This window comes from Bos javanicus, chromosome 9 (assembly GCF_032452875.1).
Source record: "Bos javanicus breed banteng chromosome 9, ARS-OSU_banteng_1.0, whole genome shotgun sequence".
Taxonomy (NCBI): domain Eukaryota; kingdom Metazoa; phylum Chordata; class Mammalia; order Artiodactyla; family Bovidae; genus Bos; species Bos javanicus.
This window is the reverse complement of record NC_083876.1, coordinates 81000078-81026676: the sequence shown is the minus strand read 5'-3', so window position 1 is coordinate 81026676 and position 26599 is coordinate 81000078. Positions and strand designations below refer to the sequence as shown.

The window sequence follows — 26599 nt, the reverse complement described above, 5'->3', positions numbered from 1 at the left end:
GGAAAAGAAGAAGTAAAACTCTCACTATTTGCAGATGACATGATCCTCTACATAGAAAACCCTAAAGACTCCACCAGAAAATTACTAGAACTAATCAATGATTATAGTAAAGTTGCAGGATATAAAATCAACACACAGAAATCCCTTGCATTTCTATACACTAATAATGAGAAAACAGAAAGAGAAATTAAGGAAACAATTCCATTCACCATTGCAATGAAGAGAATAAAATACTTAGGAATATATCTACCTAAAGAAACTAAAGACCTATATATAGAAAACTATAAAACACTGGTGAAAGAAATCAAAGAGGACACTAATAGATGGAGAAATATACCATGTTCATGGATTGGAAGAATCAATATAGTGAAAATGAGTATACTACCCAAAGCAATTTATAGATTCAATGCAATCCCTATCAAGCTACCAACAGTATTCTTCACAGAGCTAGAACAAATAATTTCACAATTTGTATGGAAATACAAAAAACCTCGAATAGCCAAAGCGATCTTGAGAAAGAAAAATGGAACTGGAGGAATCAACCCACCTGACTTCAGGCTCTACTACAAAGCCACAGTTATCAAGACAGTATGGTACTGGCACAAAGACAGAAATAAAGATCAATGGAACAAAATAGAAAGCCCAGAGATAAATCCACGCACATATGGACACCTTATCTTTGACAAAGGAGGCAAGAATATACAGTGGATTAAAGACAATCTCTTCAACAAGTGGTGCTGGGAAATCTGGTCAACCACTTGTAAAAGAATGAAACTAGAACACTTTCTAACACCATATACAAAAATAAACTCAAAATGGATTAAAGATCTCAACATAAGACCAGAAACTATAAAACTCCTAGAGGAGAACATAGGCAAAACACTCTCTGACATACATCACAGCAGGATCATCTATGACCCACCTCCCAGAATATTGGAAATAAAAGCAAAAATAAACAAATGGGACCTAATTAACCTTAAAAGCTTCTGCACATCAAAGGAAACTATTAGCAAGGTGAAAAGACAGCCTTCAGAATGGGAGAAAATAATAGCAAATGAAGCAACCGACAAACAACTAATCTCAAAAATATACAAGCAACTCCTACAGCTCAACTCCAGAAAAATAAATGACCCAATCAAAAAATGGGTCATAAAGATTTTTTAATGACTATGTTTATCAAAGAGACAGTGAAGGGATGACTTCTATAAAAAAAAAAAAAAGGAAAAGAAAACAGGTGGCTATGGGACAATAATAGATGGATATGGAAAATAACTTACAGGAAATCTTGGAAATGAAAGAGAGTCATGACCCTCAGACCAACAGAGACTTCTTATCATCAATGACAGATGCCAGAAGACAAGAGGCTGAAAGAAAATAAATGTCAACCTTGAATTGTATATCCAGCTTTACTACTGCTCATGACTAAAACATTGATACATTCACTGATACAGACACAGAAACTAAAAATTACTAAAGGATACAATTTGTGAGATGAAAAGTCAACCCAGAGAGAAGGAACAGATGAAAAAAAATAATAATGAGTAAGAAACTGATAAGATGCATTTGGATATTTAAATAACTATTGGTTATGAAATAGTAATTTTATAATTCACAAAACATCTGCAAAAAAGAAGCCAAACAGGATAAACATAACAAAATAGGGGGAGATGTTCCATGAGACCTTAAAGTGTGAAAGGAAAAGAGAAACAGTGACTAACTTTAGATTTAAATTTTAAATTGTTAGATAAATTTTTAGTTATATATGTTTTGTAAAAATTAGGAACAACCACTAAAAGAACAGAAATAGTTTGGTTACTTAGAGCAAATTTCTAAAATCAACTGAACTGCACACTGGGGAGGTACAAAGTGATCCCACTGTTTTGAGGGAAGAAAATACCAAAATGTCTATTAACACTGATTTTTATATAAAAGAGAAAAAGGTATAATGATATTTAATATACAGATTTTCTTGGCACTTTCACTTTTCCATACGTCAGACTTGAAACATACTGTAAACAGTTCTATATAAAGTTGATCCAAATTTAGGAAACCATTTTCTTAATTTGGTTTTAAAAGCTTTCAAATGAATTTTAGTGGATTTTTAACTCATTTGCTGAAATATAATTGTGCAACACATACTGATTAGTTTTCAAGAATAACCAATGACAACAGGGGAGAAAGTCACTTACTAGTGAATTTCAACCAAGAGCTCCACATGAAAAGTTGATGGGACTGAACTATGATTTAACAAGCTCAGTCAACGATGCAGTTTTTCAACTCAGATATCTTTTTCAATTCTGATTGCCATTAAAGCCAGGTATCACAATAAACTCATTGAGAATCAAATAGTGGACTTGCTATTTCTTGAAGTATTAAACCAAGAATTAAAAAAAAAAAACAATCCACACTCAATCACTGCCTTCATTAAAAATAAATAATTTTGTCCATAGGACTTTTGTCTTATTAATAAATTTTTATTATTTCTGAAATATTGGTGATTTCACCTTGATTCTGGCCTTTAAAATGTTTTGTTTTTATGCTACATAATATACATGATATATCAATATTAGTATAGTAGGCAAAAAAATGTGTGTGTTAGTCGCTCAGTCATGTTCAACTCTTGGCGACCTCATGGACTGTAGCCCATCCATGGAGTTCCCCAGGCAAGAATACCGGGGAGTGGACTAACTGCCATTTCCTCCTCCAAGAAATTTTCCTGACCCAGGCAGGGATCAAATCCGGGTCTGCACTGCAGGCAGATTCTTTACCATCTGAGCCACCAGGCAACAAACATAACTTCTCCATTAGTAAGCACACATACATTGAGAAAACATGCTAATTTCTTTCTGATTTAGATTACTATAGCACCCTGATTATCAGGCATCTGCAGCACAGACTCCGTCCATGCATTTACTCTCCTATCAATCACTGGATCACTTTTCTTACTTCATTCAAGGAATTACATCCTTCTCACCTTGTGTATAAAACTTTCCCTAACAACCTAGGAGCACATGAAACTTGTGGCACTCTACTTTTGCAGATCACCATACAAAATATAATACTATTTGGCTTGTTTATACATGGACTGCAAGGAGATCCAACCAGTCCATTCTGAAGGAGATCAGTCCTGGGTGTTCTTTGGAAGGAATGATGCTAAAGCTGAAACTCTAGTAATTTGGCCACCTCATGGGAAGAGTTGACTCATTGGAAAAGACTCTGATGCTGGGAGGGATTGGGGGCAGGAGGAAAAGGGGACGACAGAGGATGAGATGGCTGGATGGCATCACTGACTCAATGGACATGAGTTTGAGTGAACTCCAGGAGTTGGTGATGGACAGGGAGGCCTGGCGTGCTGCAATTCATAGGGTCGCAAAGAGTTGGACATGACTGAGCGACTGAACTGAATTGAACTGATACTAATATTTTACTTAATTCATTTTTAATTCATTATAAATAAAGATACCGAATATAGTTCCATGTACTATACAACAGGTCCCTGTTGGTTATCTGCTTTATATATAGTGGTATGCATCAGTTAATCCCATGCTCCTAATTTATCCCTCCCTTTCCCATTTCACCTTTGGTAACCATAAGTGTGTTGTCTATGAAAAATTTCTTTTAAGGTTACAGGTTTATGTCTCAATTTGCCTAATAAAATGTTTAAAGCTAATCTTTTGTGCCTCACCAAAAAAGAAATCTCTTAGTCTTCAATAATACTCAATAGTGTTGATATGAAAATAAGAATGGTAGAATTTCTGCCTGAAAAGAGACATATGAGCCTGTCTCTAAATTCCAGGAGAGAGCTGCATTTAAAAATTATTTCTGAAGGGAGACTATCTTATAAATCTATTAAGTTATAGCAGAATGATATATGCTTACCATTATCCAGATCAATGTATTTATCACTTTAAGTATTTTTAAAAATAGTTTTCAGGAACTTTCCACCTACTTTATTATGGCCAATTCTCAAAAAAAAAAAAAAAAAAAAAAAATCACTGAATCAGCTGCAATACAACCAGGTCATTGGAATGTAGAGGAAGGCATCTGTCTGATTGGTACTGAGCAGTTGGCAAAAGACAGCTCCTGACTCCATCCATCAGCCAAAAGGGTGGCTTAAAGGGCAGTTACTAATGCTTATGGATGAGTTGACTGTTATAAAAACAAGCAAACAAAGGAAAAAACTGACTCAGAATCTGCTCCAGCAATATACAGCCTCAAGTTCTCCCCACGATTCATCACTTAGCCAAAAACATGATGAGTGCCCCCTTCAACTAGAGAGCAAGTTCTCTTCAACTAACAGATGGCTGGCAGGTGCTGGCAGGTGGCTGACTGGAGGCAGCCTGCCACCCAAACTCACAGAGATGATTGTCTTTGTCAGGCTTGCAGAAAGGGTCAGACTACTGTTTTCTTAGATGAGCAATCAAGGGCTGTCAACCAACAGTCTAATCAAATCTGGCCCACTAACGTGATCATTTGGCCAGATCAAACCCCAGAATCTTAAGATGAGTCACATGTTCTCAGTTTGCCAAAGTCTCCACCACTCCCTATTGTCTTACACTGAGCTGCATACACCTTTGTGAACTGCCTGGCTCTTGAAAGCATCTGTATCTAAGCCAGCAGAATGGATTCATGACCTCTCAAATTCTTTCCTGAATCGTAGTTTTGTAAAGAAAGGGTGGGATATTTCAGCTACCTGTACAGCTTGGAGACTTGGAAATGTTTAGGCTGGATCTTAATAAGCTGTTCCTACAGGCTGGACAGGAAACATCACTTTGCAACCAAAAAGTGTTCCTTCATGGGATACCTCTCTGGGATTCTTACAACAAAGTGCTTTGGGCTCTAAGTGACTTAAATTAAATGGCTAACATTTCTTTAGTGATAAGGTGTTTCTCAACTTGCATTCAGTTCAGTTGCTCAGTCGTGTCCGACTCTGCGACCCCATGAATCACAGCACGTCAGGCCTCCCTATCCATCACCAACTCCCGGAGTTCACTCAAACTCATGTCCATCGAGTCGGTAATGCCATCCAGCCATCTCATCCTCTGTCATCCCCTTTTCCTCCTGCCCGCAGTCCCTCCCAGCATCAGGGTCTTTTCCAGTGAGTCAACTCTTTGCATGAGGTGGCCAGAGTATTGGAGTTTCAGCTTCAGCATCAGTCCTTCCAATGAACACCCAGGACTGATCTCCTTTAGGATGGACTGGTTGGATCTCCTTGCAGTCCAAGGGACTCTCAAGAGAAGTCCAACACAACAGTTCAAAAGCATCAATTCTTCGTCGCTCAGCTTTCTTCACAGTCCAACTCTCACATCCATATATGACCACTGGAAAAACCAGTTTGGAAGGCTGAGTGATTCCTCCAAGTTAGTTAGAAAAGTTTCTGGGAGCCATGGGATTAAAAAAAAAAAAAAGCAAGACAAGGAAAGGCACTGGAAACAATCAGGGTTTAGCCAGGTTCTGAAAGAACACTACGGAAATGGGCCGAGACAGGGAGCCCATGTGGTTGTTCTTAGAAAAGAAACTAGCCATCCTATGACTGCTTGCTCTACCTGATTCATGGTGCTGCTTTCAACTTGCTCCCTCCATTGTCTTTTCATCTGTATTAGCTTCCTGTTGCCACTGTAATAAATCACCACAAATTTAGTGGCTTCTAATAACCTAAATTTATACATACAGTTCTGGGGGTCAGAAGTGTGAAATAAGGTTTTATGTGGCTGAAATTAAAGTGATGACTTGACTGGTCTTCTGGAGGTTCCAGGGGAGAAAGCACTCCTTGCCTCTTCCTTGGCTTGTGGCTGTATCACTCTAATCTTTATTTCTGCTGTCACATTGCCTTCTCCATGCCTGATACTTTTGCCGTCCTATTATGAGGATCCTTGTGATTACACTGAGCTCAACTGAATAATCCAGGATAATCTCCTCAACTCAAGATCCTTAACTTAATCATGACTGCAAAGTCCCCATTGAGACTCAGGAGACCTGGGTTCAAATTAAATTAGTTAAGTTTGATGATGAGTAGACTCTCTTACTACTTCTGCTTTATTGACTATGCCAAAACCTTTGACTGTGTGGATCACAACAAACTGTGGGAAATTCTGAAAGAGATAGGAATACCAGACCACCTTACCTACCTCCTGAGAAACCTGTATGCAGGTCAAGAACCAACAGTTGGAACTGGACATGGAACAACAGACTGGTTCCAAATCAGGAAAGGGGTACGTCAAGGCTGTATATTGTTACCCTGCTTATTTAACTTATATGCAGAGTACATCATGAGAAATGCCATGCTGGATGAAGCACAAGCTGGAATCAAGATTGCTGGGAGAAATATCAATAACCTCAGATACACAGATGGCACCACCCTTATGGCAGAAAGCTAAGAAGAGCTAAAGAGCCTCTTGATGAAAGTGAAAGAGGAGAGTGAAAAAGTTGGTTTAAAACTCAACATGCAAAAAACAAAGATTATGGTATCTGGTCCCATCACTTCATGGCAAATAGATGGGGAAACAATGGAAACAGTGAGAGACTTTATTTCTCTGGGCTCCAAAATCACTGCAGATGGTGGCTGCAGCCATGAAATTAAAAGACACTTGCTTCCTGGAAGAAAAGCTATGACCAACCTAGACAGCATTTTAAAAAGCAGAGACATTACTTTGCCAACAAAAGTCTATCTAGTCAAAGCCATAGTTTTTCCAGTAGTCATGTATGGCGTGAGAGTTGGACTATAAAAAAAGTTGAATGCCAAAGAATTGATGCTTTTAAACTGTGGTGTTGGAGAAGTCTCTTGAGAGTCCCTTGGACTCCAAGGAGATCAAACCAGTCAACCCTAAAGGAAATCAGTCCTGAATGTTCATTGGAAGGTCTGATGCTAAAGTTGAAAACTCCAATATGCCACCTGATGTGAAGAACTGACTCATTGGAAAAGACTCTGACGCTGGGAAAGATTGAAGATAGGAGGAAAAGGGGACAACAGAGGATGAGATGGTTGGATGGCACCAACTCAATGGACATGAGTTTGAGCAAGCTCTGGGAGTTGGTGATGGACAGGGAGGCCTAGCGTGCTACAGGCCATGGGGTTGCAAAGAGTGGGACATGACTGAGTGACTGAACTGACTGAGACTCTCTTAACTTTATAGAATCTCTGCAAACTGGGTAATTCTCAAACACACTCTTAAATTCTTTAAAGTAGTATTTTGAGTGCCCCCAGGAGCCATCACTTACATCATAAATAGTTGGAACATGGGAAACTTCCAAGGAATTTGAGAGGAACAAACTTCTAAGTGAGACTACCTACAACCCACCTATTCAGAAACGAGGGTGGGGGTGGGGGGAAGATACAGAATTAACGTTAAAATAGCAACATCAGCCTGCAGTGATTCACCAGTGTGTTTATCTTTGGAGGGCTAAATTAAGTAGAACATTCTGGCGACATTCTTTTTCTTTATTCTAACAGCATTCTTTCTCCCTTTTAAAAACAAGAACAACAAAACAAGCTCTGGTCCTCTTCATGAAAACCTAATGCAGGACTCTGTTCCCTTGAACTCTGGATAAAGTTTGAAATTTGTAATTTAAAATGTGAATGCCAAAATAACATACATGTGGAACTTTATAGTTAGCATTGCCTGTCAAGGTCCCCTGCGATGTTAGCTTTGGGCACACCTTACAGCTTGCTCTGTGAAAGTGTGAACTAAAAATATGTTGGCTCATCAGTCATTTGAGTCTGGAAACATTTAAATAATTAAGCTCCAAAGCCAGTCAGTACCACAGAATGCTATGACCCCAGAGATGTCCTGGGCCCTGAGGGTTCCACATCAAAAGATTATAAAAATATCCCCCAGCCCCAAGTAAACGTGGCATAAAACCCCTCTACCTAGTAAATGTAGCACAAAACCATTTTCGTTTCATGCCAAATAAAGCTAGAATATCAGAAGCCCATCACTGACCCTCCTTTTTTTTCTGCCTAATTAGCCTTTCCTGTGTCACTTGACATCCTTACCCTTGTTCATGTATATTTCAGTGTCCATCATCTAACTGGACTTCTAACTGAGCGACATCATTCTTTGTCCGTCTATATTTTGCATCAAATGCGTCACACCTTATAAAGGCTTCTAAATGTGTTCTTACTATTGGATTCTAAAATTGGCTTGCTTCTGAAAACCTGAACTGAAAATGTAACAGAAAAAAAGACCAGTTTTAGGAAGCTGTACGTTATTCTTAAAATCATTATGTAATAGTCTTCCTTTCAGAACTTCTTCCCCTCAGTCCCTAAATGAGGTGTTTGCAAAGAAAGTCCACTAAAACCAGCAGACTGGAAAAAGAGAGCCCCAAGTCAAATGTCCCTACAGACAGAATTCTCGCTACTGACAGCCTGGTGAGTGGGAGCACCCAGGGACCCGTGCTCTACTGTAGCAGCCCAGCACAGTGCCCCTGCACTGGAGCAGGGGCCGAGACTTACCCGCCCAGAAGTGCAGGCTGTTGGCACTAGATGGGTTGGCGGCTGGCTCCAGAGAAAACGTGCATGCTGGTCTGCTGGATCTGGCCAAGGCCAGTGCCGAGGCGGAAGCCCAGGCCTTCTCCCCGGCCATCATCATCAAGTCAAAGGCTTTTCCTACTTTCCTTCCCCCGAGATAGCACCCAGATCCACTTAGAAGAAAATTAGAGGGGTTCACCCTGATATTCACTGCTGCCCTGTCCACAATAGCCAGGACATGGAAGCAACGTAGAAGTCCATCAACAGAGGGATGGATAAAGAAGATGTGGTACATATATATACAGTAGAATATCACTCAGCCATACAAAGGAGCATAATAATGCCACTTTGCCGTGACATGGATGAAGGCAGAGATTGTCATACAGAGTGAAAGAAGTCAGATAGAGAAATATTATATAATATTGATTATATGTGAAATCCAGAAAAATAGTACAGATGAACTTATTTGCAAAGCAGAAATAGTCACAGATGTAGAAAACAAACTTACAGTTACCAAGGGGGGATGGAGGAGAGGGGTGAATTGGGAGATTGGGATCGACATATAAACATTACTGTATATAAAATAGATAACTAATGAGAAGCTACTGTGTAGCACAGGGAACTCTATTCAGTGAGACCTAAGTGGGAAGGAAATCTAAAAAAGAGTAGGTACATGTATATGCATAACTGATTCACTTTGCTGCACAAGCATGCATGTTAAGTTGCTTCAGTCATGTCCAAATCTGTGCAACCCATTGGACTGTAACCCGCCAGGCTTCTCTGTCCATGGGATTCTCCAGGCATGAATACTGGAGTGGGTTGCCATGCCCTTCTCCAGCGGAATCTTCCCGACCCAGGGATCGAACTTGGGTCTCCTGCATTGCAAATAGTCTCTTTATCAACTGAGCAACCAGGGAAGCCCAGCAGAATTAACATAATATTGTAATGCAATTATACTCCAATCTAAAAAGAGAGAGAGAAGGGAATTAGAGGCGTTCAGTCTATGCCAATCCCTGGGTATTGTTTCTATATCCCAGTGAATATTTTCATCAGTTCTAAACACAGGCATTTGTGTTTGAATGGGATTTTCAGTTGGCACTGTCTTAGAAAGAGGGCAGCATTTCCCTATATTGTGAGAGAGGGGTAAGTGGAGAGGCCAAGGGGGTCTGGGGCAGGCTCCTCATGCCTGGGTCTGAGCGTGGCACTGGGGGCACATCTGTGCTCCTCCCGGCCTCCCCTGGGAAGGCCTTCATCCCACCTGGCCCTCACTGGTCTTGCACTAGAGGCCCTCAGAGGTCACCACTGAGTCCTTCCTAAACATACAGCCTCCGCGGGTCTGTGGCTTCTCTGTGGCCCGTACATGCTGCTCTGGGTGCCTGGAAACCTTCTGCTTTTTTCACATGATTCTGGGCCAGTGAGAGGCTGCCCCGGGCCCTGCTGGCCTCACCAGCTCATTCTCGGCTCTCGTGGGGGCAGGGAGCTTGGTGACACTCTCCGGCAAGTGGCCCAGAACACCAAGCAGATGTTTCTTTTTCTTTCTCAGCAGGCTTCATGCAAGGTCCCTCCAGAGTGTCCTAAATGTGTCTCCGTCTGTCTGCCTCGGTGATTATCCTCAAGGAATTCTTTCCAGCCTTTTATCTTATGCCAGGCCCAGGCTTTGGAAACTCAGAAGTCAAGAATCGACCTCAATGGCCTCTGCCTTCGGCTGTCACCCTTTCCTAAAGTGAAGGCAGAATGCCCCAGCTGCCTGCACCAAAGGCGATGTTGCAAGGCACAAAGAGTTACAGGAAAAAAGAAAAAGAAAAATCTGCTACTATTTCAAAATACTATCTCCAAAACATACATAAAATTAACATAAGAAATGCTGTCCTTCATCTACAAATATGATGACATTGGCCAATCAGCTGTAGGATATAGATGAATTTTTCTGGGAGCAGGAATGGATTTGTTCTACTTTGTCCATGGCCTCAGCTCACCCACCTGGTGGCCAGCACATGCCCTGGCAAGTTGCCCCTCTGGGTTCTGGAGACAGGATGAGCCCACACAATGGAACAACTGTATTCACCCACACCAAGACATCGTAACACTGTTCTCGCAACCAGTCTTCCCACAGTAACCTTAGCATATAAGACACAAGGCTCTTTCTTTCTTAGATCTTCAGAAATAGCATATAAGACAGCTTGTTCCTATAACTGACAAAATAAGCAAACACACAAATAAGTAAATAAATAGAAAGCCGTTGAACTCCCAGAGTGCATGTACACCTAAAAGGCTTACTAAATGGTCTTTGCTTGGGGGTATTTCCTTCCTTTCTGTCTTCAATAGCACCCACTTGTGATCATAGATGCCTACTGACTGTGCAATACAGAATACTGTAATTAGCTTTCTAACACCGATTTCCTATTAAGGTACATAAATAACAAGAGGGAGGTGAAATGCTAGGCTCCTCTTGAATAGTGTCTTAAAATAACAGAAGGAAGCAACCACATGCTGATAGATGTTGGCTCCAAAAGTACATTTAAAGTCAGAGACTGGGATTTGCTGCAGAACAGTTCAACCGGAAGCTCATCAGGACTCGCGTGAAAACAACAATGATCCTATGAATGTGGATCCTTCACCCTCAAAGTGGTGAGTTCCTGGAAGGAATCAGCAGCACGTGAAAAGTTTTTATGATAATAAGACCGAATGCAGGAAAGATGCCACAGTAAAAATCAGGTTTGTAAAAGGCCTGTAGATTTAAATGAACATCAGCCCACCCAAAATTCCAATTCTTATGTAAATCTTATTTACTTTCAAGTAAGTACATTTCCTTTAATCACTTAAATACCGGTAACTATTTTTAAACTCTGTCACCATGAGTTTTAATTGTTGAGCACAGAGTTTTAGTGATGATGCTAAGTCACTTCAGTCGTGTCCGACTCTGTGCGACCCCATAGACAACAGCCCACCAGGCTCCCCTGTCCCTGGGATTCTCCAGGCAAGAATGCTGGAGTGGGTTGCCTGAAATAACCTGGGCATGGTTATTATATTTTTAAATAGATCATTGGATTAGATTACAAACACTTTGTTTAGGAATTTCCTATCTACTTTGGTGAGTGAGAGTCATTTGTATTTTCCCTTCTGGCTTTAGAATGAGCTGAGCTGTGTTTCACTATTTTCTGTAATATGAAATAGCTTGTGTAAGATTAGTGTTAAGAGCTGAATTGTGTTCCCCAAATGCATATATTGAAGTTCTAACCCCTAATACCTCAGAATATAACCGATTTGGCTATAGACCTCTAAAGAGGTGATTAAGTTAAAATGAGGCCCTTGGGGTGGGCCTTAATCCAGTCTGACCAGTGTCCTTATAAGAAGAGGAGATTTGGACATAAAGAGACACCAGGGATGTTCACACATAGAGAGAAAAGGTCTTGTAAGGACACAGCAAGAAGGAAGCCATCCGCAAGCCAAGGTTGAGGGGCCTTAGAAGACATCAGTTCTGCTCACACCTTCATCTTGGTCTTCTAGCTTCCAGACTTGTGAGAAGATAAATTTCTGTTTAAGACATCCGGTCTACGGTGTTTTTTTACAGCAGCCTTACCAGACATACAATTAGAATGACTCGTTCCTTGAAAGTTGAAAAGCTTTTGGGTCCAGTGAAACATTTTGATCACTGATTTAAATTAGTTAATAGTTTCAGGACTTTTCAATTTTCTAGTTTTTCTTGAGCCAGTTTTGGCAAGTTAAATGTATGTTTCACCTATTTTTAAGGATGTGTGTCATTTGCTCAGTCATGTCCAACTCTTTGGGGTTTCCAGGTGGTGCTAGTGGTAAAGAACCTGTTGCCAATGCTGGAGATGTTAGAGATGTGGGTTTGATCCCTGGGTCAGTCAGGAAGATCCCCTGAAGGAGGAAATGGCAGCCCACTCCAGTATTCTTGCCTGGAAAAATCCCATAGACAGAGCAGCCTGGTGGGCCATGGTCCACAGGGCTGCAAAGAGTTGGACATGACTGAAGCAACTTGGCACGTCCAACTCTCTGTGACCCCATGGACTGTAGCTTGCCAGGCTCCCCTGTCTATGGAATTTTCCAGGCAAGAATACTGGAGTGGGTTGCCATTTTCTACTCCAAGGGATCTTCGTGACCCAGGGATCGAACCCATTTCTCACGTGTCTCCTGCACTGGCAGGCAGATTCTTTAATACTCTACCACCTGGAAAGCCCATTTTCAAGGTTATAGAAATCAAACTGTTTATTCCATCCTCTTGCTACCTTTTCATCTCTGCAACCTCCATACATATATAGTTCTCATTTCTACTACTCTTTATTGGGTATTTCTTCTCTCCCTCATGGATATTCCCAGGTATGTCATTTCTATTAGTCTCTTCATAGAGTGAACATTTGGTTTTATTGATCCTTGTATATTTGTTTCTGTTTCATGAATTCTCATATTTACCTTTATTATTTCCTTCCTTCTGCTTTCTTTGGGTTGATTCTGGGAAAGTCTTACTCTGAGAACTGACATTTGGGATATCGAGTATAAGTCAGTGGTTTTCAAACTCTGCTCTGCAGAAGACCTTGGGATATTCTTGGGGAGAGGGGTTGTTGTCTCAGAGGCTACCATCCAGAGTTCCTCTCTCCTACCCACTCCAGTTGCCACCAAGAAGGCTCAGCTGTTTTCATCAAAGTAACTCTGGGGACTCCCTGGTGGTCAAGTGTGTGGACTCCACACCCACTGCAGGAAGTACAGGTTTGATTCCTGGTCAGGAAGCTAAGATCCCTCAAACTGCATGGCAAGGCCAAAAAAAAAAAAAAATCAACTTTGCTCTATTTTTATCAATCTTACATGTAGAATTTCCATAAAATTTGGGGGGGGATGGTTGCATCTTCTAAAAAATAAGATAGTTTTTAAAAGTTTGAAGGCTCAGAAGAATTGAGACAAGGAAGTGTATTTCTAGTACTTATAGATACACATATTTCTATTGACAACGCAGTGAGTTAATATTAAAGTACCAATTTATAACTAGGGAAATCTCCCCACATTTGTCAATGCCAGAACCCTTCTAAATTGAGATCCTGTAATTCTATCTGTACTTACAAGATCAATGACCTTAAGTATAAAAGGCTTTGGAAGATCCTTCACAGGCCAGCAGTGTTTAGAATTTGTGCTGAGTATTAGCTAATTTTTTACTCGAAATATCCCTTGAGGTAAAGTTCTATGAGATGGATGAAAGAATAGTATTTCTCAATTTCAAAATAGACAATTTTCTTGCTTTCAAGTATTTCATTAGTTTGCTGAATATGTCTATGAAAAACTCTCCCAGCTTTCTCCTCATCTCCGGACTTAATCTTTTAATCTTGCATGAGTTGTTAACAAGCTTTCGGTAAATTATCCTGTTGTAGATCACTGCCATAAACAGTGAGAGATGAGTTAATAACATCAGATTGTATTTTTAGTGTAAAAATTTGGATAACGTTAAGTAATTTAATATATGGCTTTGATTCCACAAGTAGAAATAATTTATGGGCTTATCTATATGATTTGGCATAAATAGTCTATAAATGCTTCTCTTATGTCTGTATCACATTTTATTGTCAAAAATTAATGTGATGGGTTCTTAGAAAAACAAGTTAAAAATTAAAACACTATAGAACAGTACTGAGTCTTAGCTACAGCTCTCTTTTTTTTATACTTACAGATAAGTAATTTGATTTCAAATTAATAATAATTATCATGTCTTTCCACCATGGCAAATAGATGATTACCTGCCTTCATGCAATTGATGTGGATTTCACAAAACAGGAGCAGTAATTAGCTGAACCTGCTAGCTTATTACCATCAGGAGAAAAAAAAGACTCAACAGTAACAAAAATCTCAACTGCTGGTTTAGACAGTCTTTAATATTGTAGTAATGGTGCTAAACACCAGTAAATATGGGCATCCTTTCAGAGCTTGGGTGGAAGATATGTTTCAGCTAAAGACTTCCCTGGTGGCTCAGTTGGTAAAGAACCTGCCTGCAGTGCAGGAGACCTGGGTTCGATTCCCAGGTTGGGAAGATCCCCTGGAGGAGGGCATGACAACCCACTCCAGTATTCTTGCCTGGGAAATCCCATGGACAGAGGATCCTGGCAGAGCACAGTCCATGGGGGTCGCAAACAGTCAGACATGATGAGCAACTAAACCACCACCACCATGTTCGAGCTAAAAAAGTACAATGGACCCACGGCAGGTCCACAGTTGGACAAACCGTGGTTCCTCTGAGCTCGTTTATGCCCTTAAAATTACCCAAAATAAGAACTTCTTTTCCACTCTGTATAATGCAGAAGGCACAGTTCTCATCCAAGCATATGATAAATGGGTTTCCAAGGTTTATGTTCTGTTTTAACAAAAAAAATAATCTGTCCTTTCCATGAAGTGCTAGCTGCTGCTAAGTCGCTTCAGTCGTGTCCGACTCTGTGCGACCCCATAGACGGCAGCCAACCAGGCTCCCCCATCCCTGGGATTCTCCAAGCAAGAACACTGGAGTGGGTTGCCATTTCCTTCTCCAATGCATGAAAGTGAAAAGTGAAAGTGACGTCGCTCAGTCGTGTTCGACTTAGCGACCCCATGGACTGCAGCCTACCAGGCTCCTCCATCCATGGGATTTTCCAGGCAAGAGTACTGGAGTAGGGTGCCTTCGCCTTCTCCGGAAGTGCTAGCAGTCCCAGCTTAATGCCCTCCTTTTGGGCTCATCAAATATACTGGACATTGGTTCCCTGGCCATAGCTACCTTGCATCAAATTACATAAGAAGCCTCATGCTTCCACGTCATTTTGAGGGGTCTGGGCCAGAGTCACTCACATAGCTCATTCACCCACAAGCATTTGTTGAGCATCTATGAGGTGTCAAGCCTGGTGACAATCAGGAAAGACTGTCCTCACGAAGCTTGCTTTCTAGTCCTGGCTGGTTTTCTTCAGATCCCAGGACTCCCAAGACAATGCCTTCAGCCTCTGCACTGTCCCCTGAGCTGCAGGGCACCCCTGGAGTATGCTGCTTGGAAGGGGCTCTAAGGACTCTGATTCTGAATCCAATCCCCGCTCCCTAAGCCCGAGGTCAGCAGTGAACATAGTTCCCTCTTTCCCATGCACTGTCTTTTTCCTATCTGGTATCTCAGTTTCTACTTTCAACAGAGACTTTTGCCTGGGCTAAATCATTCTCACCCTGACTTGAAAGTCAGCTTCCAATCCCTTCCTACTGGCTGGAATCCAGCTCCAACAGACAGACCAGCTTCCTGACAGGGACCACTTAGCGGCACTTCCAAAGTCCACCCCCCCCCCAGCCCCCAACCCCATGTCCATTTCCGGTCACAAGGCTCTGCCTGTATCTGAGTACAGATGCAGTTCTACCCAGCTGAGCCCCACTCTCAGTCCCTGCAGCCCATTAATATTCTTCCACTGGTTTCCCTCGGTGCCTGGGTCCAACATGGGAGCCTGGTCCTGCCCAACCACCCTGCCTTAACTGCTGATTAGACACTCATGTGTTTCCCCTACTAGAGTTATGACAGCCAAGCCTAGACAGCTGAGCTTCCTTCATACAGACCAGACAAATCAGGCTTTTGATGTTTAGAGGAGAAAGCCAGCATCTTCCTTTCCACAGCTCCCAATCGTACATTCTTCTCTCCCTTGGGGCTGGGGTCCTAGTCTTTATCATCCATCCATTACTCCGGTCCCAAAGAAAGAAACTCCTCCTCCCGGCTCAACCATTCCCTCTCACCCTGGACTCACCCCTCCCAGGGAGCCGTGGTGCATATGATCAGCTAGAGTCTGACAGTCTCTGGGTGAGCAGTGCACATTTGTTTATTTCTTACATTGAGAGGTAGAGATTGGCCAAGGTTTGTTGAATAATTGCATCAAGCCCTATACATCGTTTGAACCTCTTAAGTCCTTCCAGGATGGATGAAACGCTGCCTTAGTGTCTCTGGGGAATATCATCAAGTAAAGCCAGCAGGTTCTGGTGCCATAACTAGAGGTCACATGATGCTTCACTTGTGTCAGAATGGAACGCTTATTTCATTCTTTACCCTTTTCCCTCCAAAACTCAGGACTTGATCTTCCCTTTAAGTCGTAGCTGGGACCAACTTTTGTTGCACAAGAGAGGAATCTGGATGCCTTGTCCAGCACCCTGAGATTCAACATCAAGTCACTTTTCCATTCATCTCTCTTCATATCTTGAATTTTCTGGTCCCAGCAATCATCATTTAACTGCTGTGATCCCAAAAGCCGATCCATCTGAACCCAAGTTCTAATAGTTGGCCCTGAGGCCAAACCTCTTTCTTAATTATATCCTTTTTACTGTAATTTCCAGAGCTGGTAATTCCGTTTTGCTAGTTCTCCACCCAGTGGTTTTGAATCTGATTCCAGAAGCATGTGTACTTAGCACATGTTAGATGCAAAATAATCATTAATTGGTCAATTGATTTAAAAATACCTGGGCTACTATAATCGATGGTAGGCATCAAACCCAGAGAAAGACTTAGAGTAGACAGAATTCACTCAAATAAGGACTTCTGGGATTCACTCAAGTGAGAACTAAAGGGCAAGGACTGCGTCTTTTTTAAAATTTATTTCATTGAAGTATAGTTGGTTTACAATGTTGTGTTAATTTCTACTGTACCATGAAGTGATTCAGCACTTATACATTCTTTTTCATATTCTTCTCCATTATGGTTTATCACAGGATTTTTTTTTTTTACTTTTTATTTTATATCTGAGTATAGTTAATTTTGGAGAAGGCAATGGCACCCCACTCCAGTACTCTTGCCTGGAAAATCCCATGGACAGAGGAGCCTGGTAGGCTGCAGTCCATGGGGTTGTGAATTCGGACACGACTGAGCGACTTCACTTTCACTTTTCACTTTCATGCATTGGAGAAGGAAATGGCAGCCCACTCCAGTGTTCTTGCCTGGAGAATCCCAGGGACGGGGGAGCCTGGTGGGCTGCTGTCTATGGGGTCGCACAGAGTCGGACACAACTGAAGCGACTTAGCAGCAGCAGTTAATTTAACATGTTGTGTTAGTTTCAGGTGTACAACAAAGTGATTCAGCTATACACATACATGTATCTATTCTTTTTCAATCTTTTCCCAATTAGATTGTTACAGAATATTGAGAAGAGTTCCCTGTGCTATTCAGTAGGTCCTTACTGGTTATCCATTTTAAATATAGCAGTCTGTACATGTCATTCCCAAACCTCTTAACTACTGAGTGAAGTTATATGTGGAATCCAAAAAAAAAAAAAAAAAAGATACAAATGAACTTATTTACAAACCAGAAACAGACTCAGGGACTTAAAGAACAAGCCTATGGTTACCAGGATGGAAGGGAATGGGGGAGGGACAGTTACAGACTGTGTGTACTGATTCACTGCTGCCTCTCTACCTTGGCACCATGCCTGGCACCCAGGATACTCTTTACAGTGTGATAAAGGAATGGATTTACAGATGGCATGCACTGTCAGACGACTCCCTGAAGCTGCCTGTCTCCCTGCCGGCCAATTAGCTCTCCTCCTCCAAGATTTCCCACTGTCAGGCTGTGCCAAGCTGCTCTGAACCACAGCCACCTCCTCCGACCTTCCATCCTCCCGATGATGTTAACTGTGAACCAGAACCACGCTCTGTGGTTGTGGTCATAACCTCTGGAGGCTGTGTGCTGTCAGCCCCCTGAACTGACCGAAGCTTCATTATAATGTGCATGCCTCCCACCTCACCCCCAGCCCCTCATTCCCCCACCACATTGCCGTGGCACAGACAACTGGGCTGAGTCAAACTGTGCACACCTGGTTGGCACCAGGAACAATTCAACAGTCTCCTGCAGAGGATCTTCTCTAGCCTCCATGTCTTCTATTTCTTCAACTGATCCTCATGGAACACAATTTCAGATTTCAGGATTCTAATTTGCATCTTCTAAATTAATTTTCTTCTATATGACATTCTTATGGTGTCATATGCCAGACTGAACACTGCAGATATGATTTTCTTGTAACAACCATCAATCTCCATCCACAAACATTGCTAGGTTTCAGGTGCTTGTGAAAGGCCAGCAGATAATAAATTTCTTGCTAGCAAGGGCAGGGTTTAACTACTTTATTCTCTGCATGCGTGCTAAGTCTCTTCAGTCACATCTGACTCTTCGCCATGCTGTGGACTGCAGCCTGCCAGGCTCCTCTGTCCATGGGATTCTCCAGTCAAGAATACTGGAGTGTGTTGCATGCCCACATGTCCTATGTCTCCTGCATTGGCAGGCAGGTTCTTTACCACTGGTGCCACCTGGGAAGCCTGCTTGACTTTCTATCTCACAGCTATTACAGTGCTGGGCTCCTGGCATAATCACTGTTACATGGAAAGGAAGAGATAACACAACAGTCTGTTTCCCAAACAAAGTAGGAGCTGCGAGTAGGTGTGATGGCACTGTTGCAAAGCTGGCACTAGGGGAGTGGGGCATCAGGTTAAGGAAGAATAAGAGCAGTAGACCCATCAAGCTGTTTGAGGAAGCCCATCTCTCCTTTGGGCTTCTCTCGTGGCTCAGAGGTTAAAGCGTCTGCCTGCAATGCAGGAGACCCGGGTTCAATCCCTGGGTCAGGAAGATCCCCTGGAGAAGGAAATGGCAACCCACTCCAGTATTCTTGCCTAGGAAATCCCATGGATGCAGGAGTCTGGTGGCCTGCAGTCCATGGGGTCGCAAAGAGTTGGACACGACTGAGCCACTTCACTTCACTTCATCCCTCCTATAAACTGTTATGTAAACTGGGTCTAGGGAAATTCCTGCAATTCAAAAAATCAAACCTTCTAAGCGAAATTCCTTTTCCAAATAAACAAGTTGAGGATGATAATAACAAGTCGGGGATGAATGATAAACTTCAACTCTCATCCTGAACCATCCCTAGAGCATACATAGGGTCCAGAAAGCCTGACTCTGCCAACAGCTGTTCCCTTAAGATGGGCCTTGCTGTCAGAAGCCACTGACAGGCTTATAGGCCGGATGCTACTATGGAACATTCAGTCCACAGAATGATCCATGATCAAAATAAAAATTTGCATGAGAAAAACATCCAAAAAGATCCATAACCATGTCTGAATATAACTGATGGTACAGAGTCGCTCTCAGAAAGAAAAGACAACCCACCCCTCTCCAAGGAGCCCATTAATACCAAAGAATGGGGCTGCTTGGCTTGGAATGAGAGGTGCTTAGATTTTCATGACTGCTATCTTTTTTCCGTGAAGGAAAAACTGCTTACAAAATATCCTCAACCCCTCATCCCAGGTTCTGACTAAACTACTAAAAACAGTAGCTAACATTTTAGGATAGTTCCTAAGTGCCCAGTAGTAAGCTAAACTTATAACCCTCACAACAACTCTGTAATGAAGGTACTATTATTAGACCCATTCTACAGACAAGAAAATTGAGTCAGAAAGATGTACCAACTTACCTAGGATTACACGACTAGTATGGAGTACAGTACAGTTGGTATTTGAAGAGAGGCAACTGGATGACAAAGCTCACATGTAACGATGATGCTCACTGTGCCCCACTAAACGCCACAGTAAAAATATGTCTTTTATATCCTGCCAGTCTCTTTGGCTTATTTGATCCACATGAAAATCTCCTTGAGGTCAGGAATCATGTCTTTTAAAAATGTGTATCCATAACCTTTAGCAGTGTTTGAAAAGTATTAAGTTTCCAATTCAATCAACACTTGAACCAGCAATCCTAGTCCTGGACATATATCTGGAGAAAATCATAATCTCAAAAGATATATGTACTCCAAAGTTCACTACAGCACCACTTACAACAGCCAGGACATGGAGGCAACCTAAGTGTCCATCAATAGAGGACTAGATAAAGATGGCATACAATGGAATATTACCCAGCCACAACAAAAAGGGAAATAATGCCATCTGCGGCAACATGGATGCACCTAGAGATTGTCATTCTGAGTAAGTCATACAAAGACAAACATCATATGATATTGCTTATATGTGGAATCTTAAAAAAAAACGGTGCATATGAAGTTACAAAACAGAAATAGAGTCATGGAGGTAAAAAACAAACTTATGGTTACTACGGAAAGGGGGATGAATAAATTGGGAGATTGGAATTCACATATACACACCACTATATATAACATAGATAACTAACAAGAACCTACTTATAACAGCTACTCCATACTCTGTAATGACCTATATGGGAAAAGAATCTAAGAAAGAGTGGATTATCTATATATGTGTAAGCGATCCACTTTGCTGTACAGCACAGAATGTTGTAAATCAACTCTACTCCAATAAAAATTAATTAAAAAACAAAATTAAATCAAAAATTTTTTAAAAACCAACATCTGTTGAATGAATGAATCAAGTTGTACCACCACACAGATTTGAATCTACTCCTGTCCACCTTAGGTAGGACTCACTGCCTTCCAGTCAAGAAAGAGGTGCCTCATAGCTGTGTTACCGCCAGTGCCATAATGCTTGTATTCTATAGACCTCTTTTCATAAGTTCTTGCTAAATTCCCTCCTTCTGTGATTAAGCAAAGTGCAAACATAGCATTTCGTCACTTGGCAACTTTAGGATAAATCTCTGAGAGTGTAAACCAATGTTCTACCAATCTTAAAAGTGAGAAAGGGTTGCGTTTTCTTTATAGATCGTTCTGTGCAGATATAATCTGAAGATAGCTGCTAGCAGGCATTTCTGTAATCCAACTTTATATGATATGACTAGTGCTTTCACTAGCTCAATCACTATTTAGTAAAAAAATACTCAATCTTCTGGACTCCTAGAGACAGAAGGACTGCAAAGGAATGCTCTCGATTGCTACTATGAGTCATGGTGAAATCATTGGTAACTAAGTGGCCCATATTTTGGCTCTTATGGCGTAAATAGACGATACAAAATTACATTCAAAGACAGGAACAGAAATTTACTAACTCCTAAGTTCTCTGAGTTTCATACTCAAAATAGAAAGATTCAGTACAGTGTTTCTAATTCAAGTGTGTGAATTCTGACTGCATGTTTTAAGTGCATCAGGGTTAGAAATTAGTCTATGCGAACAAACCAGTATTTTTATACTTAAATTCTTTGTAGACTTTTCTCTTTTAATACAGCTGAATCCTTCAACAAATTCTGGCAAGACTAATCATTTTCCTATGCCCTTTCTGCCACTGCTAAATACATCAAATACCTATTTAAACAGTGTAAAATATTTTTATTTAGCTAAATAATTTAGAGAGCTGAACCCTGCCATATTTGGCAGGCACTTTTTGATTTTGCTTTTATTTCTAAATGTTATATTGTAAGCACATACTCATGTCACTAAAACTGTTGACGAATATGAATAATAACCTATAATTTCCATCATTTACTTACTTGTTATCCTATTCTTGAATATGAAGGATATCCAAGTTTTTTAACTATTATAAGTAACACTATGATGAATATCATCATACATCCATATCTGATCCTTCTTTGGTAAAAACTTGCAAGGAATCAAGTTGTTAAATAATGATAATGATAATGAATGTTCTTGAGGTTTTTCAGTAAACAGCCAAATTGTGTTCCAGTTACCTGCCACAGCATCAAATTACCTGCTTTCTCTGCCCCTGCTGGTATCTACTGTCTGTATCTGATAATTAGAAATCTAATTTTATGTCATATTATGTTCTTTCTGTCTCCCTCTCTTTGTGGCTCGTTTCTTAGTGTGTTGTTACTGTGGTTTGTGAGTGCACGGTCAGCTAAGAATCATGGGAATGGTGTAAGCTTGGACTGAGGTTCCACTTCCAGAAAGAGTTTGCTCTGGATTGTGCCAGTACCCCAGTGGGGTTCCAATCTGGAACAAATTTATTTGTTTGCCTAAATAAGTGGCATAAATTCTAGGCCCAACTTACATGAGGATGGGACTATGGTTATAAAATTTTATAGGTGGTCTTCTTCTGTCCACAGCCTAAGAGGAAACAGGTAAATTTCCTTGTGTGCTCAGTCACTCAGTCATGTCCAGCTCTTTGTATCCCCATGGATGTAGCCCCATGGATGCAGCCCACCAGGCTCCTCTGTCCATGGGATTTTCCAGGCAAGAATACTGCAGTGGGTTGCCATTTCCTCCTCTAGGAGACTTCCTGACCCAGGGATCAAAGTCGTGTCTCCTGCATTGGCAGATGGATTCTTTACCACTGAGCCACCTGGGAAGCCACTGTTAAGTTTCTTTATCACACACACATATATATACATACACACATATATTTTTTAAAAATTTATTTTGGCCACACTGTACGGGCATGAGAGATCTTCCCCAAACAGGGATCAAACCCTTGCCTCCTGCAATGGAAGCTCAGAGTCTTAACCACCAGGGAAGCCCTCCTTATTCCTTTTAATGACAATTTTTTCCCTCTAACTTTCCCTCCTACTAAGGGTAAAACTCTTTGTTTAGGATCTATGTGATACACCTAGGCATTAAAACCCAAGTCTTAACCACCAGGGAAGCCCTCCTTATTCCTTTTAATGACAATTTTTTCCCTCTAACTTTCCCTCCTACTAAGGGTAAAACTCTTTGTTTAGGATCTATGTGATACACCTAGGCATTAAAACCCAAGTCTTAACCACCAGGGAAGCCCTCCTTATTCCTTTTAATGACAATTTTTTCCCTCTAACTTTCCCTCCTACTAAGGGTAAAACTCTTTGTTTAGGATCTATGTGATACACCTAGGCATTAAAACCCAAGGCTCAGGTGCCAGTTCCCAGGAGACTGCCTTGCCATCCCCGTGTCTAATTGTCTAGATAAACTGTATTAATTTAAAGGGGTCCAGCAGATGAGGGGAGAAAGGCTTGTTACATTCATCTTCACACTCCACCCTTACTTTCCAGGTCAATGAGAGACATCAACTCAGTCAGTAGTAGGACACCGGATGACCTCACCCCTGTCCACCTGGAGACCAGAGAGATTCCCCCAAAGCCTTCAGATGCTGACAAAAGCCCTGAGGTCAGCAGTGGCTTGAGTGCCTGTTTATCATGGTGTTGTCCAACTCCCTCTGGCTTTGGCTCCATAGTTTTGAAATTTCACCTTGACATTTAGAGGGATGTATCTCATTCTGGGCTTCCCTGGTGGCTCAGATAGTAAAGAATCTGCCTGCAATACAGGAGACCTGGGTTTGATCTCTGGATCGGGAAGATCCCCTGGAGAAGGGAATGGCAACCCACTCAAGTATTCTTGCCTGGGAAATCCCATGGACACAGGTGCCTGGGGGGGCTACAGTCCATGGGGTTTCAAGAGTCGGACACGACTTAGTGACTAAAACCAACCAATCACCCATCTCATTCTGACTCCCTGATTTGCAGGTGGTCTGCAGTGAAAGAGTATTTAGGGTTATCTCACCTGCCATGTTGCCAGAAGTGGTCCCATCCATCACCTCGAGACCTCCTGTCACCACCCTCCACCCCACGCTCCAGAGCTGCTGGCATCCTGCTCACGGTTCTGTCTCCACTCCAAGCCGTCTCATCATCCTGGGCCCTGTCAGCATGGATGTGGGTGACCCATCCAACATCTCAGCCTCTCAATTCCTTAAATTTCTCACTTTTAATGATCTTTACTTTCACCTTCTTTCAGTCACCTACTACGGCCTTTTCCACCACGTCAGTGACACCACCTTTACAAATGTGAATTCCATCACATTCCTCTTGAACCATGATCTCTTATATTTCCAGTTCTCTCATTCAGTTACTTCCTTGACATTTCCTCCAGTCTTCCCTTTCCTTCCTGTCCTGTTTACATCCTAGAGTCCATACTTTACACTCTCAGTCCACCCAACTTTGCCCAAACACATTTCAGGGGCACCTGCCTGAACAACAACAACAAACTCAGAGAAATGCAACAGTCTGACTTTTTCATACTTTCCCCTTGAGCTTATGCAAAAATCCACATAAACTATATATATGGTGGCTCTTGTATTCAAGTTCTGTCTGTGTATCTAAACTGCTCAGCAATGCTTTTAGGTCTCCGTAGTTCATTCTGTCTGCCACGATACACAACCATCATTGCAAAGCTTCTCCAGGAAACCGTGACTCTCTCCACAGCCCTTAACAAAAGAATTGTCCTCCTACTTCACAGGAGAAATGGACGCCATCAGAGAACTCCTCAGCCTTCCTGCCACCAAATTTCTACCTTACGCCACTGTGGCAGGCAGGCAGCCTTGTAATGGTCCCGCTTCCCAGGCTTCACACTCCTGTATAGTCACCTTCCTTTGAGTGAGGGCTGGGCCAAATGACTCCATTGTAACAAACAGAGTTCAGCATAAGTGACTGGATACATCACTTCTGAAGGTGATAACAAAGACAGTGACCTTCACCTTGCTGGCCCTCTCTTGCTTTCTCTCAGGCTCACTCTGCCATGTTTCAAGCTGCCCAGTGTAGAGGCTGATGGGGCAGGAATCTGAGGGGCGGAGCTCCAGCCAGTGACCACCCAGGAACTGGGATCCTCAGTCCAATGGCTCACCAAGGCCAAAACCCTGCCGACAGCCTGGTGAGTGAGCTTGAAAGCGGATCCTTCATGAGTTGAGGGTGGAGATGCTACAGTCCTGATACATACCTGGATTGCAATTTCAGAGACTCTCTGAGTCAGAAGACTCAGCTAAGATGCCTGGATTCCTGACCACAGACATAATCACCGCATTGTTTGAGGCAGCTACATCTTGGGGTAATTTGTTGTCACACAGCAACAGATGAGGAATACACACGCCCACTCAGCCTTCCTGCCCTTGTGGCAGTGGGAATGGTGCATCTCCCAGCCTGGGAACATTCCATCACCTGTGGGAGAGGCCCTTTTCCTTCTCCTGCTCCCAGGTCCTAGTCTGTCCCCCACAAACAAGCTCCTCCTCCAAGATCTTGCCTGCCGTGTGGGCCCCTCCCGCCTTCTCATCACACGTGTCTACACGCCTCCTTTAAGAGTAGAACCTAAGTGAAGACAGGAGCCACGCTGCTGTGGCTCATTGTTGTGCCCGCAGTTCCCACCACCGTTCTTTGAACATGAAAGGCTCTTCATAATAATTTGGTGAATAAAAGTATCAGGAATGGATATTCAAAGAGTTTTTGGAGATAGTCTGTTTCTTTGGTGCGCGTTGGCACTGCCGTGTCATTTGTTTTAAATCTTAAAGATGAAAATCTAGGTTGAAACTATACACATGATGGTCATTTGCTGAAATGGGTGCTGTGGCTGCGTTGTTGGTTTTCGTGTTTTGTTTTGGCTGTTTTGTTCAGGCAGCATCTCAGTTCCCCACCAGGGATGGAACCCTGAGCCCCCTGCAGTGGAAGCATGGAGTCTTAACCACCGGACCACCAGGGAATTCCCACACATTTATTTTTTTCAATGAAAAGAATTCCCTCAGCTATACCATTAAATGAAGAGGCCCATATCAGCCTCTTAAGGACAGTTCCGAAGTCCACACGACTACTTTTCAGGGAGTTATAAGAATTTGCTTTAAAAACACTTCAGGAGACAAGACAGCTGCAGCACGCAGTTCCCTGGTGGGCACCCAGTAGAATCAGGGCCCAGGGGCTCCCACAGACACTCTGTCAGCCTCAGAGCAAAGACAAGAGAGGAGCATGTCTTACTATTGGTATACTGTTTTTTTTCTTTTTGGCCATGCCACGTGGCATGAGAGATCTTAGTTCCCCAACCAGGGATGGAACCCATGCTCCCTGCAGTAGAAGCGTGAAGTCTTAACCACTGGACTGCTGGGGAATTCCCTGAGTTGTTGTTGATGTTGCTTTCTACTAAAGACAGCCTCCTGCCAAATGAAAATATTTTCCTTCCTTCACCCAGGTCATCTGCTAGCCAATAACGCCCCCTCATGCAAAATTTTTAAAGCTCTTTTCTTCTTGGCATCTTCCCAGGGGGCACAGTGGTAAAGAACTAACCTGGCAATGCAGGAGATCCAAGAGACTCAGGTTCGATCCCTGGGTCAGGACGACCCCCTAGGGAAGGAAATGATAACCCTTTCTAGTAATCTGACCTGGAAAGTTCCATGGACAGAGGAGCCTGGCAGGCTATAGTCCATGGAGTCACAAATGAGCACACACAGCTGTGAGAGTACAAAAACCTTTTCTTCTTGGCAGCTTCCTAGCTTGGCAAGCAGTGT

The 26599-nt window shown here is 42.2% G+C and overlaps 1 protein-coding gene and 1 non-coding gene across 5 annotated transcripts in view; one reads left to right on the top strand and one right to left on the bottom strand.

Moving 5' to 3' along the window:
* The window catches only part of PHACTR2 (phosphatase and actin regulator 2), a 301267-nt gene that overhangs the window by 230829 nt on the left and 43839 nt on the right, over window positions 1-26599 (bottom strand). The window lies entirely within an intron of this gene.
* On the top strand, window positions 14430-14501 carry TRNAC-GCA (transfer RNA cysteine (anticodon GCA)). Its single transcript has one exon. It is a non-coding gene; the product is annotated as a tRNA-Cys (tRNA).